The sequence below is a fragment of the Saccopteryx leptura genome, chromosome X (genome assembly GCF_036850995.1).
Source record: "Saccopteryx leptura isolate mSacLep1 chromosome X, mSacLep1_pri_phased_curated, whole genome shotgun sequence".
NCBI classification, from domain to species: Eukaryota; Metazoa; Chordata; class Mammalia; order Chiroptera; family Emballonuridae; genus Saccopteryx; species Saccopteryx leptura.
Genome location: NC_089516.1, coordinates 41,088,233 through 41,103,383, shown reverse-complemented (window position 1 = coordinate 41,103,383; position 15,151 = coordinate 41,088,233). Strand labels below are relative to the sequence as shown.

Here is a 15,151-nt window from a genome sequence, read left to right as displayed (position 1 = left end):
GGGTGAGACTGGCGAGGTCGGGTCCTAGTCCGGGCCTTTCCTCACCTGCCCCGTCCCGTTGGCCATCTCTCTGGGGAGACGCGGTGGATGCAGAGGGGAGCTGAGGGTGAGGAGTGTGTACATGTGTGAGTGTGCGTGCGTGATGTGGCTTTTCGGGGCATAGAATGTTCCTCGGAGTTGCACTACTCTCCGACTGACCGTCCCGACCAGGCTGATGATGCGGCCCCTTTCGGTGGGGAGGTTCGGCGCCATCGCTGGCTTGTAAATATGGTCCAAGCTGGAAACGCGGGTGAGAGTGCTGTCTCCACGTGTTTGTGAACGAGTATCGGTAGGTATGATATCACAAATGGTGTTTGGGTATATGAGCCTTCTGGGGGATCCTGACTAAACAAGCTATTTTATGAGTGCATTTTGTGCCCCTGATCTAAGTGTCTCTTAGTCTTGTGTGCCTGTATGTCTGGATGTGCATTTCCTGAGCTTTTGGACATTTGTGTCCCTGGGTGAGAGCTCTCTATTCAGGTGTCTTCACCCCAGGCTATGAGATGTCTGAGCAGTTTGTGATTTGGGGTCCCAAGTTGTGATGTCTCTGAACTGCTGTGTGGGGGGTATATTTTTCTAAAATTGATTTTATATGAATGAGATAGATAAATAGATAGATACATAGATGGATAGAGATAGATAGATAAATACATCAATTTGTTGTTCCACTTAGGCATGCATTCATAACTTGATTCTTGTATGTGCCCTGAGCAGGGATCAAACCTTCGATCTTGGCATATGGGCACAATGTTCTAAACAACTGAGCTACCTGGTCAGGGCTGCAGGTTTTATCGTAAAGTATAAAATCTGAACTGTTTGGGGGTCTGTGTCCAGGGTGTAGGTTCGCTGAATTGTCGGAGAACATTATCCTAAGGTATGTGGTGTTTCTGAGTTATTTGAATTTCTGTTTTTCCATTTGTGCATATTCTATATTGAATTGGGAGTTTTCTGCGGGCTTTGGGAGTCTGTCTCTACGGTGTGAAGAATCGCAGTTTTGTTTCCTCCGAGGAGAACGTTGGTCTGTTGGGGAGGGGTTGTCTCAGTGGGTTTAGTCTCTGCTGTGTTCCGGAGTCTGTAACTCAAGTCACGAGCTCTATATGAAGAGATTCTAGGAACCGGTTTTAGCTTGTCTTTAGTGAGCTGTTTTTGATGTCTCTGGGTATGTGAGTCTCTGTCTCTAGTCAAGGCTTTTATCTTTTTAGTTGTGAAGTCTCTGTCTCAGAACAGAGGGTTTTGGGAACCTGTCAGGTATGATTCCAAAGACAGGAGCCCCAAGTCCTGGTTGTGTGTCCTTGGGAAAGTCACTTGTCTCCATGAGGCTCAATATGTACCACAGTCAGTAACGTGAGACAATGCCCTATTGGAGAGTACTGTACATCTTAACCATGTGTGTGAAGAGTGTGTACCCCAGTCAGTCTTCCACAGGAAATTTCTGAGCACCAGCTGTGTGCCTGAGCACTGTCCTAGGAGCTGGGGATACAATGGACAAACTGTGTCAAAGTCTCTAACTCTGTGGAGTTGGTGAGTAAATGGACAAGAAATCTGACATGACAAGTGCTATGGAGAAGAATGAGGCCAGGTCAGGGGAAGGAGTACTTTATCCAGGGAGATCAGGGCGGGGCTCCCTGATAGGTGATGACCTAACAGAGACATGGAGGAAGTGAAGGAGAGGCCACAGTGACCGAGGGAGCAGCATGCCAGGCAGAAGCAGCAGCACGTGTAACAGTGCCGAGGGGGAAATCCACGGGATGTGTTCCTGGAAATCGAGGAGTCCTGTGATCAGAGGCGGATTAAGGTCGATTGAGGCTCGTGCGCAGAAGACAATATTAGTGTCCTTTAAGAGAAGAGAGACACAGGTAAAATAAAAATACTTGTTAACCATCTTTTTAAATAAATAAAAATTTTTATGTACTATTAATGTTAAAATTGCACATATGAAACCAAACTAGGTGTCATTAGAAGAAAGTGTAAAGTTTGAGATTTGCAGGGCCCTTCAGAAGTGGGGGCGCAGGGCGCATGCTGCATGCCCCCACCCTTATGTCCGCCTCTGCCTGTGATGCTGATAAAGACCTCATCGCTGGGTTTGGCACACGGCTCCTGAGAGGTGTCTGCTGTAGCAGTCTCTATGTCTCCTCCAACCTGGGAGGGAGTTGGGGTCATGCTGTGTTCCAGACGAAGGACCCGAGGCTCCAAGAAGAGGCCTGCGCCTGCTCTCCTGCCCACACCTGAAACTGCTACGAAGGGGTGAATGAAGCCTTAGACTCCCTCATGAGAGGCAGAAGGCCGGAGTGTGGGAGTTTCCGGAGGACACCATCCACACAGCATGTCAGCCAGCCCGCCAATATCAGTGCTAATCTAGGAGTCATGCCCCATTATAGCATCTCTACTCTTTTTTTTTTTTTTTTTTTTTTTTACAGAGGCAGAGATAGACAGGGACAGAGAGACAGGAACGGAGAGAGATGAGAAGCATCAATCATTAGTTTCTCGTTGCGCGTTGTGACTTCTTAGTTGTTCATTGATTGCTTTCTCACATGTGCCTTGACCGCGGGCCTTCAGCAGACCAAGTAACCCCCTGCTGGAGCCAGCGACCTTGGGTCTAAACTGGTGAGCTGTTTGCTCAAGCCAGATGAGCCCGCACTCAAGCTGGCGACCTCGGGGTCTCGAACCTGGGTCCTTCCGCATCCCAGTCCGACGCTCTATCCACTGCGCCACCACCTGGTCAGGCAGCATCTCTACTCTTGATGGAGGGAAGGATGTCAGGAATGAGAGAGGACTGGGGCACAGGGGAGAGGCAGGAAGGGGGAGCTGGAGAACAGTGAGAGAAAGATAAGGCTTCAAAGTATCACCATGATTCGGCCCTATTCTTCTTAGTGAACTGACTGTGTTCGGACACGGTCCCCTTCCCCTCCTGCCCTGTGTCTCACTGCTCTTCTCTTTGCTGCAGAGCAGTTCTGTCCTAGAGCTGTCATGTCAGGTGCCGCAGAGCCAGGGAAGCACCTCGGGGAGTCAGAGCCCGGGCACAGTGAGGAGACGTCCATACATCAGACAGGCCACAGTGGGTGACCGAGCCCCGGGCAGTAAGGAGGATGTCCCCTGGGTTGGGTGGGGGAAGGCTCCTGACTCAGGGATGCAATGCTGAGTGGGTTCTGGAGGTCAGAGGTGGGGGCTCTTCAGCACAGCATGTGAGGACGGCCTCTGTGTGCGGAAGGGGTGCTTTATGTACATGGGGATTGTAAACTCAGTAGGTGTACAGGGACCATGGGAGCTATGAGTCTTGCTCTGCACAGGGGAGTTTCAAATATGGAGAGGAAGGAAACTGGAACAAACTGTGAGGGTGGTACTGGAATTGGGGGCCTCCATGTGAACTCATGGTTTTTGGTATATGAGTATGTGTGTGCATGGATAGGGTGATAGATACAGATGTGTATATTGATGTGTGTGTGAATGTGGACATATGAGCATTCCAAAAGCAATAACACATCTGGCCCCAGTTTCCGGCTTCTAAATACAATTCTCCACTAACTGATTGGTTCCTGGCTGGGGGAGGAAAAGATGAATGAACGTGGCTCAATGTGTGGTGTCCAAAATGAGGGTAATTTCAAGGAGTGAGGGGAGAGGTCAGAGGACACACAAAATAGATTGTAGGGCACCCACTTGACAGAGTGGGGACAGTTTTATTTTTTCAGTTTTGAGGTATTATTGACATGTAACATACGTAGGTTTACGCTGGACATCGTGATGAGTGGATACCATATATGTCATGAAAGGATGACCGCGATAAGGGTTGTGAATATCACCATCCTTTTACCTCACATAGTAACCATTTTGTGTGTGTGGTCATAACATTTAAGGTATACCCTCTGAACAAGGAAGGTACCCTCAGAAGGAAAAGAAGAGAGAAAATGCATAGTGCAGTAGTTAGCTCCCGCCCTCCCCTGATAAATCCATACACAGAAAGTGAGATGCAGGTTGTAGTAATCAGTGCAAAATGAGCAGAGTCAGATTGGGTGACTCAAAGCACATTAAGGGGATGAACAGCTAAATGTCAGTTTTCTGCCCCTGCTTTTCTGGTAGGAGGACAGAGTGGCTCATTACTGTGGTGAGAGGGCGTCCTGCTCTGGGGTCTGGGAGGCATCACTACACTGAGTGATGAGCGCCCTAGGATCCACCATCAGCATTAACAAGGGGCACTGAGTGTGTGAAGGCCTGAAGGTCTCGGGCCTTTTCATGTACAGACGCAGAAAGCTTCTAGCAAAACTACCCGAACTCCCCAACCTCCTGGTCCAGGTCAAGGCGACTGCCTAGACCAGAGGTCCCCAAACTTTTTACACAGGGGGCCAGTTCACTGTCCCTCAGACCATTGGAGGGCCGGACTATAAAAAAAACCAACTATGAACAAATCCCTATGCACACTGCACATATCTTATTTTAAAGTAAAAAAACAAAACGGGAACAAATATAACATTTAAAATAAAGAACAAGTAAATTTAAATCAACAAACTGACCATTATTTCAATTGGAACTATGCTCCTCTCACTGACAACCAATGAAAGAGGTGCCCCTTCCGGAAGTCGGTGGGGGCCGGATTAATGGCCTCAGGGGGCCGCATGTGGCTCGCGGGCCATAGTATGGGGACTCCTGGCCTAGACGCTGCTCACTGTGGATTGTTCTTGATAACTATGATTGTGTTTCTCAGTGTGTGTGTGAGTGTAATACACACACTGCCTTTATTGATTTAACACACATATACACACACAGAGTCATTATTGATTTAAGTACGGTTTACCAAGATCCATCTATGGTCTAGGCGCTGTGCTGGGTGTCCGGGTGTTAACAATCAAAAACAAAACAAGACACATCCTATCCTCATGGAGTTTATGTCAAATCTTGAGACAATAGTGAACATAATGATCACTCAAATAAATACAAGAATGACTCCTGTGATGGGTGTTTCCTGAAAGGCGCAGTCCGGTGCTTGGGAGGAAATGAGTGTAGCAAGACCTTTAGGTCAGTCGTTCTTGGAGAGACATTGGTTGAGTTGGAATATGAAGGATAAACAGGACTTCACTAATCAGGAGCCTCAGGAAGAGGGGAGAGTGTAAGGGGAGCAGCTTGGGAAACTGGAGGATGTGAAAGAAGGCAATAAAAGAGACACAGTGAGGAAGCTGTTTCCTCACTGCTGGGCAGGTGCGCAGGGGTAGACCGTGCCCTGGAGTGCTGTGCAGCAGTGCGGTCTGTCTCAGAAGTAATGGGCATCCCTGCATCGGGGAGAGGGCGCAGGAGAACGGAGCGGGAGGAGAGGAGACAGACCCTGAGTGGGTGTGACAGAGCAGTTAGAGAACGGGTCAGACAGTTAAGGGGAGAGTGTTTGGACTAGAGCGGATGTAGTGGGTGTGGAAAGACGTGTCAGCGCTGGACAGACATTTGGTGAGTGAAAGGGACGGAACTGAGCCAGCATTGGGACCGCAGGTAAAGGAGAGGAGGGCGCACATGGTCAGACCGAGTTTCTGTGTGTGGTAAGGAATTCCAGGTGCCATCCACTGACCTGGGCACACTGGGGGAGGGCCCGGTCTGTGGGGGATTCCAGAGTCAGACTTTTATTTTATGAACTCATGGTCAAAATGGAATACAACAGCAGCTTTTTTTGTTTTTTTAAGAGATAACAGCAGAGAAGCTCACTTGGGATATTTTATTTATTTATTTATTCATTTTAGAGAGGAGAGAGAGAGAGAGATAGAGAGAGAGAGACAGCGGAGAGGAGCTGGAAGCATCAACTCCCATATGTGCCTTGACCAGGCAAGCCCAGGGTTTTGAACCGGCGACCTCAGCATTTCCAGGTCGACGCTTTATCCACTGTGCCACCACAGGTCAGGCTCAACACCAGCTTTTAAGTACTTTCCCCATCAGTTCCTTTTCTGTAAAAAAATTTTTTTGAAAAAAGATGTCAGAAGTATTGAGGTATAATTTACATTTAAAAGATACCGTTTGTAGAGCTTTCACCACTGTATACAACTGTTAACCACCGCCACCATGAAAATAGAGAAAATTCTCATCATTTGGAAATGCTCCCTTGTGCCCTTTGCCGTGGGACTCTGTCCTTCACTCCCATTCTGCCGCGACCTCTGGTACACTGCTGTGCCTATGGCTATGTTTTCTCCACAATGCCATTTACACAGAATCATGCTGTCTGTAGCCTATCGTGTGGCTTGTCTCTGGGTTGGCCATTATAATAAAGGTGTCATGATTGTGTGAGTACAGGTCTTTGTGTGGACATTATGTTTTCATTTCTCTTGGAACGAATCCTCTAGGAGTAGAGCCATCACATCATATGATACATGTATGTTTACTGTCACAACTTAGTACCTGGTATGAGGATGTCCGCTCCAGTTTCTGCTGATGCTGGTTTTATGATTTCTCTTTTTCCTACCTTCACTGTCAATCTATTTGTATCTCTGAATCTAAACTGTGTCTCCTGAAGAGGACATCACATACATTAGCATCAGTTTTTAAAAAATCCTGCCTATCCATATCTACCTTATGATTGGATTGTTTAATCTACTGACATTTAATGTTCTTATTGAGAGAGGTGTATTCACATCTGCCGTTACACTCTTTTTTCTTTTTCATGTCTTTTCTTACGTTGGTTCTTCCTTTACTGCGTTCTTTTGAATCACAGCGATGTTTGCCAATGTAGCATTTTAATTTCTTTAGTGATTTTCTCACTATATTCTTTGAGGTGCAGTAGTCCCCCTTATCCATGGGGGATACGTTCCAAGACCCCCGTGGACGCCTAAAACTTCAGATCGTACTAAACCCTACATACCGCATGCTGTGTTTTTCCTATCTGTTCATACAGTTTATGGCTTCTCGGGGGCATATCTGGATTGCAGCGTACATTCTCTTGTGCCTTGGGCCATTATTAAGTAAAATAATGGTTCCTTGAACACAAGCGCTGCAACATCTCAGCAGTGGATCTGGTAACGGAGTTCCTCAGTGACTGATAGGCAGGTGGTCGTGGACTCAGGGTGGATACACTGGACGAAAAGCTGACTCACCTTGGGGGGCCTGGCGCAGAGTTGGGTGGTGAGAGATTGTATGACACTGTTCATAGTGATGTGCAGTTTAAAACTTAGGCATTGTTTGTTTCTGGTATTTACTCTCTGCGATTTTCCCATTGTTTTTTTTTTCCACGAATCTCTCTCTTTTTTTTTTAATTAATTGTGTTTACATAGATTCTAGGGTCACCCCGAATGCATCTCCTTTTCCCCATATTTCTCTCAACATCTCCCTGAACATCTCCCTTGCCCCCCTCCCCACACCGCCCTCCCCCTTCCCTTCAGGTTTATCCCATCCTATCATCCCCTTTCCCTGTCCTCTTTTCCTCTGGTCCCTTGGATCCCTCCTCTGTCTCAATTCCGTTCCTCAGTTCTCATTATTCCTTGGATTCCTCAAATGAGTGAGGTCATATGATATTTTTCTTTCTCTGCCTGGCTTAAATGAATGGGTTAACAATGAAATCAAAGAAGAAATAAAACAATTCCTAAAAACAAATTATAATGAGCAAACAACTTCTCAAAATTTATGGGACACAGCAAAAGCAGTCCTGAGAGGGGCCATTGGTTTTTAACTACCGATTAGATTTCTGTAAAGATATTGGGCTGTGCACACTATTGCACCTCGTTGAGTTTTTGCAGTTTATGGCTTTTGAGTAATCAACTCGTATTTCCTAACTTGTTGCTTTCATAGATGTAGAGTTTTTTTGTTGTTTTTTTTTGTATTTTTCTGAAGCTGGAAACGGGAAGAGACAGTCAGACAGACTCCCACATGCGCCCGACCGGGATCCACCCGGCACGCCCACCAGGGGCGACGCTCTGCCCCTCTGGGGCGTTGTTCTGCCACGACCAGAGCCACTCTAGAGCCTGGGGCAGAGGCCAAGAAGCCATCCCCAGCGCCCGGGCCATCCTTGCTCCAATGGAGCCTTGGCTGTGGGAGGGGAAGAGAGAGACAGAGAGGAAGGAGGGAGAGGGGTGGAGAAGCAAATGGGCGCTTCTCCTATGTGCCCTGGCCGGGAATCGAACCCGGGTCCCCCGCACGCCAGGCCGATGCTCTACCGCTGAGCCAACCGGCCAGGGCCCATAGATGTAGAGTTTATTGTAGCATTACCACATTGCCCTTCCTATTTGCTGGGTCTATAACAAAATCATTGCTTTCTTTTTTTTATAAATTTTTATTAATGTTAATGGGGTGACATCAATGAATCAGGGTACATATATTCAAAGAAAACATGTCCAGATTATCTTGTCATTCAATTATGTTGCATACCCATCACCCAAAGTCACATTGTCCTCCGTCAACTTTTATCTAGTTTTCTTTGTGCCCCTCTCCCTCTCCTCCTTCCTTCCCACGTCCCCCCTGCCCCCCCCTCCCATAACCACCGCACTCTTGTCCATGTCTCTTTACCTCGTTTTTATGTCCCACCAATATATGGAATTATGTAATTCTTGTTTTTTTCTGATTTACTAATTTCACTCTGTATAATGTTATAAAAACCCCACCATTTTGTTGTAAATGATCCGATGTCATCATTTCTTATGGCTGAATAGTATTCCATAGTGTATATGTGCCACATCTTCTTTATCCAGTCTTCTGTTGAAGGGCTTTTTGGTTGTTTCCATGTCTTGGCCACTGTGAACAATGCTACAGTGATCATGGGGCTACATGTGTCTTTACGTATCAATGTTTCTGAGTTTTGGGGGTATATACCCAGTAGAAGGATTGCTGGGTCATAAGGTAGTTCTATTTTCAGTTTTTTGAGGAACCACCATACTTTCTTCCATAATGGTTGTACTATTTTACAGTCCCACCAACAGTGAATGAGGGTTCCTTTTTCTCCACAGCCTCTCCAGCATTTGCTATTACCTGTCTTGTTGATAATAGCTAATCTAACAGGTGTGAGGTGGTATTGCATTGTAGTTTTGCAAAATCATTGCTTTCATTCTTGCTACTGTTTACTTGTTTTCTCTCTCAATGCACCCCATCTGCTATAAGTTTATTAATGCTATCAATCATTTCAAAGAACCAGTTTTGATTTAATTGTGTTTTCCTCTTTTTTCTGTTACGAATATCATTGCTTCTGATCTTGTTTTTACTAAAATAAATTCTTATTTGCACTTCTTAGGCAGTTTGATTTCTACAGTCTTAAACATCCTTTTGACTATAGGGACAACCAGTGAGGATGAAGCTGAAATTTTAAAAGGGTGTATCAGCCTGCTGCAATTGCTTCGAATTGAGTGAAAGTATAATTTTTAAAGTGCAGGAGTCCTTATGAGAAGACCACATGTTAGTTACACATTGTTCTTAAAATCATGCTTGGGAATAGTTTGTGAAAAGTCAGCAGGGCATTATTGGCATGGTTGACTGCGGCCCCTCATTTTGCATTCCATGTCATATGGAGGCAATAATGGACCTCATTTCTAAAACCCTTAATGTGTGCCATCAAAATCTGGAGCTCTTGAGATGTATTATCCCACTTAACACACAGAAGAATCCTAAATTGGCTCATGATCGCCATTTTAGAGCTTGGAAAGAGGACAGGAGAGGTGGGATGACTGTTACTGGGTTTTCTTTCTTCTTTTATCGCTATTTGTTGCAGTCGGTGTTCTTCTGGCTGCATACGTCCCTTGTTACCTCTTACCTCTTGGAGAACCTTCATCTTCACCTTTGTGTCCAGGCCCGAGGGCTGCCTGGAGCTTAGAGCGTAGAGGAGGAGACCTCCACGGATCCACTCTAGAAAGGCACCTCAACACTGATTTCTGAATATTCCCCGATGACGTCTGAATAGACTTCCTGGGAAATCACAGCAGCCTCTCATAGTTCCTTCTCAGAGCTGCTACTGATGGGCCTCAGTGACCTGAAGCCCCGTCCTGGCACCAACTCCCCTCCCCTACGAGAGGGGCTGCTCCACAGCAGGAGAGAGATGGGAGAACCCTGCGAAGGAGGCAGTGGCCAAGGTCAGCGTCCCCTCAGAGGAAGAAAACATTTCTCAGACACCTGCCATGGACACACCGCGATCACGTGGCTCCTTATCAGGCTCAGAGGGAAGCCAGAATCTCCTCCTCTGGTGACTGAGATCAGAATTGATTTAGGTGTGAATGTCGATACCAGCAGAGCCATTGGCCGAATGTTTGTGCGATGCCTGCAGAGAGGAAGGGAGCCCCACATTCCACCTGCTCAGAAACCTCGTCCAGAGGCTCAGTGGCTTGACCGTCAGCCTGGGTTCCAGTGGGCCGGGCCTTCTGCCAGCGGGGCTGCTGCAACCGCAGAAGGAGAGGAGAAGCTCCAACTGGAGAGGCGGCAGAAAAGCTAAAGAATGTGCCAGAGGCTCCTAAAACAGTGGTTGAAAGAAAACTGGCAATCTCACCTCCCCTGACGAAAATCTGAACGGAGTCCATACACATGCTGGTGTTGCCGGATCCTGGACGTGGATTCCTTTCGGTACCAAACCGTAAGCAACGTTCGGAAGAGTAATTCAGTTTATGACTGAACATCCCTCCTATCAGCATGAGTATTGGTCAGATCCCAGGAAGGTCCTAACCTTTCCTGCCTGCAGTCGATCCGCTCTGAGGCATTCCTGAGGCCAGGAGCCGTGCACCAGTGCTCCTCCACTCCAATGCTCTGACTCCCGTGATGCATGCTGTCACTTCCACTGCCTGGATCTCTGCCGTTCCTCCTGTGCAGGTCTCAGCGACATATACAGTGTCCCTGCACTGTGAGTGCCTGGGTGATGCCCCTGTGCGTTTTGCCACTTTATTGAGTGCCTCCAAGAAGCAGCCCTACTAATGCGGGAATGCACATGTGCTAATGTGAGATCGATCGGTTTCAAGAATCTCAGCCTAGCCTCCTCAGGTGGTGTCGCAGTGGATGGAGTGTCGACCTGGGATACTGAGGACCCTGGTTCGAAATGCTTAAGTCATAGGCTTGAGCACAGGCTCACCTGCTGGAGCACGGGGTTGCTGGTTTGAGCATGGAATCATAGAAATGACCCCATGGACGCTGGCTTGAAGCCCAAGGTGGCTAGCTTGAACCCATGGTTGCTGGCTAAGCAACGGTTCACAGGCTTGGCTGGAGCCCTCCACCCTGCTCCCACTGGGGCACATATGAGCAAGCAATCAATGCACAACTAAGATTGAAAGAAAGAATTGATGCCTCTCATCTCTCTCCCTTCCTGTCTCTCTGTCCTATGTATCCCTCTCTCTGTCTGTCTCTCTTGCTAAAATAAATAAATACATAAATGAATAAATAAATAATAAAAGATTCTAAGCCTAAAGAAAGTGGGGATTCCTGACCTGTAGTGGCGCAGTGGATAAGGCATCAACCTGGTTTGAAGCCTTGGGCCTGCCTGGTCAAGGCTCATATGAGAAGCAGTAGCTATGAGTTGATACTTCCCACTCTCCACCCATTAAAATCAATCAAAATATAAAAATAAAACCTTTAAAAACTTAAAATAACTTTAAAAAGAAAGTGTGGAAAGGAAATGTGGAATTTGAGTGTGGTCGTTCGCCATTGCGTTCTTTGTGTGAGCCGATATGAATGTGCGCTAAATGCCAGTAGATGCCTCCCTCCTCTTTACACTGAGTGGCATTCCCCCTTGAAGGAGTTTCTGATGGATCATGTCATTATCACTGCCAAATAAATATGCATATTAAAGAAACCAACCTTAGAATTCAGGTTAGTTCGTCCATATTGTTGTGTCCTTGTCAGACCTGAGGTCACTACGGCTCAACCCAGAGCAGCAGATCCGAGTTTAGCAGGAGGAGCAGAGTTGGGAGGCGGAGCAGGGAGCACTCCAGAGAACACAGTCCTGTCACTGTTGGAGGCCCTGCAGCCAGAACAGCCTCCAGATCATCCGGCCGAGCCAATGGAAGGGAGCCCTGCAGCCCAGGGGAGATGGAAGCCCAGTCCGTGCCCACAGTAGGGGGTCCTACGGGCTGAAGCCAGGGTCCCCGGTGCAGGGCTCCGGGGGCCAATCTTTGTTGCCTGGTGTCCCCGAGTTGCTGAATGGGATGAGAGGTTCCGTGCCTGCTGCAAGAGAACCAGAACACCATTGAGTTATTAAGAGTCGGGATTGGGACATAATGCCTTCTCATTTCAGGAGTCATGGATGATTGAGTCTAGCCACCCCAGCTCAGAATCCGATGATGTGTGCCCAGGAAGTGACCGTACTGTCCATCCGGAGTGAAAATGTGTCTGCATTCTGCCAGTGCGCGTTCAGCCGGTCCCCAGAGCAGCATTGCTGCAATGACGTACCATCTCCTGCAGACGACGTGGCTTGAGAACAGGGACGTCTTGTAGATTCTGAACTTGTGACCTCATAGGAGAGCGTTGGAGCTTCATAGACCCTGCCGGACTTGTCTTGCAGCCCCAGGGGAGAAGGTCAGTCAGGCAGGGCTTGTCTTTCACAAAAATACAAAGGCCTGACTTCAGCCTGGTCATTCTGGGTGTGCGCTGAGCAGGGATAATGTGGCATTTTACTTTCATTGATTGATTCCTAGGTGTCAGGCTGTATTCTACATGCTTCCACATGTAGGCTTATTTCGTCCTGTCCCACAGAGCCCTCGCTGAGCAATACTTCCATCCCAGTGTACGAGGTGGGAGAGCAGAGTGCAGGGAAGGCGGGACTGTGCCCAGCTGGCAGACAGCAGAGTGACGGCCTCACTCCAGCAGCCACACCAGGTCAGTCCTGCCAGCCACACTCGTTTACCGCTCGTGGAGGTCTCCATCGTCTCCCGTGCCTCCCCGCTGCATGCTGGGCTGGCAGTGGGAGTGGGGAAGAGGAAGAATCGCAGAGCCTGTCCCTGCCTCGGGGAATTAGCTTTTACTCAGGGAGACAGACCTGACCCCTGAGTAAGGGGTAGAGAGTGCGTCCTGAGTCCCCTATGAGACAGGTGACCAGGAAAAGACAGGAGTGAGAAGGGCCGGGGTGGGTGACGTGGCATGGGGACCTCGCTGAGGGCAGCGCTAACTGCTGAGTTTTCTCTCAGGGAGGCACAAGGAGAATGAGTGGACGAGACAACCCTGGGAGTCAGCGGCCACTGTCCTCCCCACCTAAAGGCTCTGTCCCCATACCCGAGTATGGGGTGTGGGAGGAGATCTGGGGTCACATCTGAGACAATATACTGTGCCGAGTGACAGACTGGAAGCCAGAATCCAGTGATGTCCTGACACGTCCACCGAGTCCAGTTCTAGACCAGAGTCACCGGAGATGGGGAGGGGGGAGAAAATTTGGAAGAGAACGGGGCAAAATATAACACATGGGTCAACTTGTATGAAATTCCCAGAGAAGGCAAATCTAGAGACACAGAAAGTAAAAGAATTGTTAACTGGGCCCGGAGGTGGTAACGGGGATTGACCGATAGCAGGAACACGGGGTGTCTTTCGAGTGTTAGAAATGTTCTAAAACTGGATTGTGGTGATGGCGGCACAAGTCATTAAGTTTGCTAAAAGTCATTGCATTGGACCGTAACCGGAAACTATACCTCAACCAAGCTATTTAGAAAATGCAATGCCCGTGTCCCAGGCAGTCACGGAGGGAAAATCATACCATTGTTTTTATACTACTAGGGACCCTTGTGACGCTTCTGTGGGCCTGCATTCTGCCTACATGACCGTAGTCATCGCCTGCCTCCTCAGGTGTCCCAGACGTCCCCACCAGAGGGGGTCGCTAAGCGATAAAGCCAGGAGTGGTGAGTGCACAGGTCTGTGCCTGTCTCTGTGTGTTCCTGCATAGTTTCTCTTGAGTGGACGTAATGGTTGCCTCTCAATCTGTGGCTGAGGACAGGCTCCCAGAAGTCACCCTGCATCTGAAATTCCACTTAGATGTTTCTATTCTTCAGGAGTCCCACAGACCCAGTTTTCTTGGCAACAAACCCCAGTCCTTAGCTTCAGCCTCTGATTACAGGAAGACACGCAGTCGGGAGGGGCGCTGTCCCTTCACAGAGCCCCCTGCTCCAGCTCAGGACACACTGGGAATGTGCAGCAGAGTGGTAACCAAGGCAACAGAAGCCCAGCTGCCTGTCCACCAGCCAGGCCCTCTGCATCCACTCTGCCACCTGGTGTCAGGCAAGCAAGGGGACGAATGGCATAAACACATTCCTCAGTCCGTGAAAGTGTTCTAGATATGTAGGTAATATGAAGTAAGAGTACAGAGGCGGAATAAGGTCGGTTGAGGCCCTGGCGCAGCAGAAAATTTGGGCCCCTTACATTAGAAAAAAGTATCATGTTGTAGTTTTGCAAGGACAGTCACCAGTCGGGGCCCAGGCCGCACGCCCGGTGCACCCGCCTTAAATTCACCTCTGTAATATGATATAAACAGCTCTCGAAGGAAAAGACACATTCTGAAATGTTTTAAATTTCTTGACAATAGCAACAATGGTAGTGGACCCCAATATTCTATTTAAAACCAGCAGTTGTGAGCCCAGTCTGTACTTACGGTTGCCTGGAGCGTGTTTAAAAGAACAGGTGCAGGTGCACCGTCCCCAGAGGCTAAACTAGTAGGTCTGGAACGTGGCTCCAGCGGGAGCATTATTGAACGTTTCTCCTGTGAAAGCCTAGATTGCAGCTGTGGATACAGAACCATCCTTATAGAAGAAATCTAACATCAGTATTAGTCCCTTTTTTACAAAGAGAGCAGATCTGATCACTACCTGCTGTGCTTGGCCAGTAACTTAGGATGCGGAAAGGAGCATGCCTGTCAAAGTAAATGTGTGGTTTAAAACCGACATCTTACTTGATCCTCTTCATGTTTCTGAAAACAAAATTGTAAAGTCAAACCCCCACATTTGCTAAAGAAACATACTACCATTTACTTCCTGTGGAGAGTCCTTGTGCTTAGTTACTTTAAAAGTTTGTAAGACATTGTATAGATAAGTTTGTGAGACAGATCACAATAGTTCTGTGGAAATTACAGATGGCTGAGCTTTGTATCCGTTCATGTAAAAAATCTGCTGTCAGGCTTTCCCACTAATTTTCTTGAGTTGCATCATTAACATTCATTATAATTTATGTAATTAAATTAACTCATGTGCTCATGGAAAGACCAAGTAGGTCAGGATAC

At 47.8% G+C, this 15,151-nt stretch overlaps 1 pseudogene; it reads left to right on the top strand.

Annotated features, from left to right (window-relative positions):
- Positions 1 to 267: 267 nt before the first annotated feature.
- On the top strand, positions 268 to 10,468 carry LOC136385966 (protein FAM156A/FAM156B-like; annotated as a pseudogene).
- Positions 10,469 to 15,151: the final 4,683 nt, after the last annotated feature.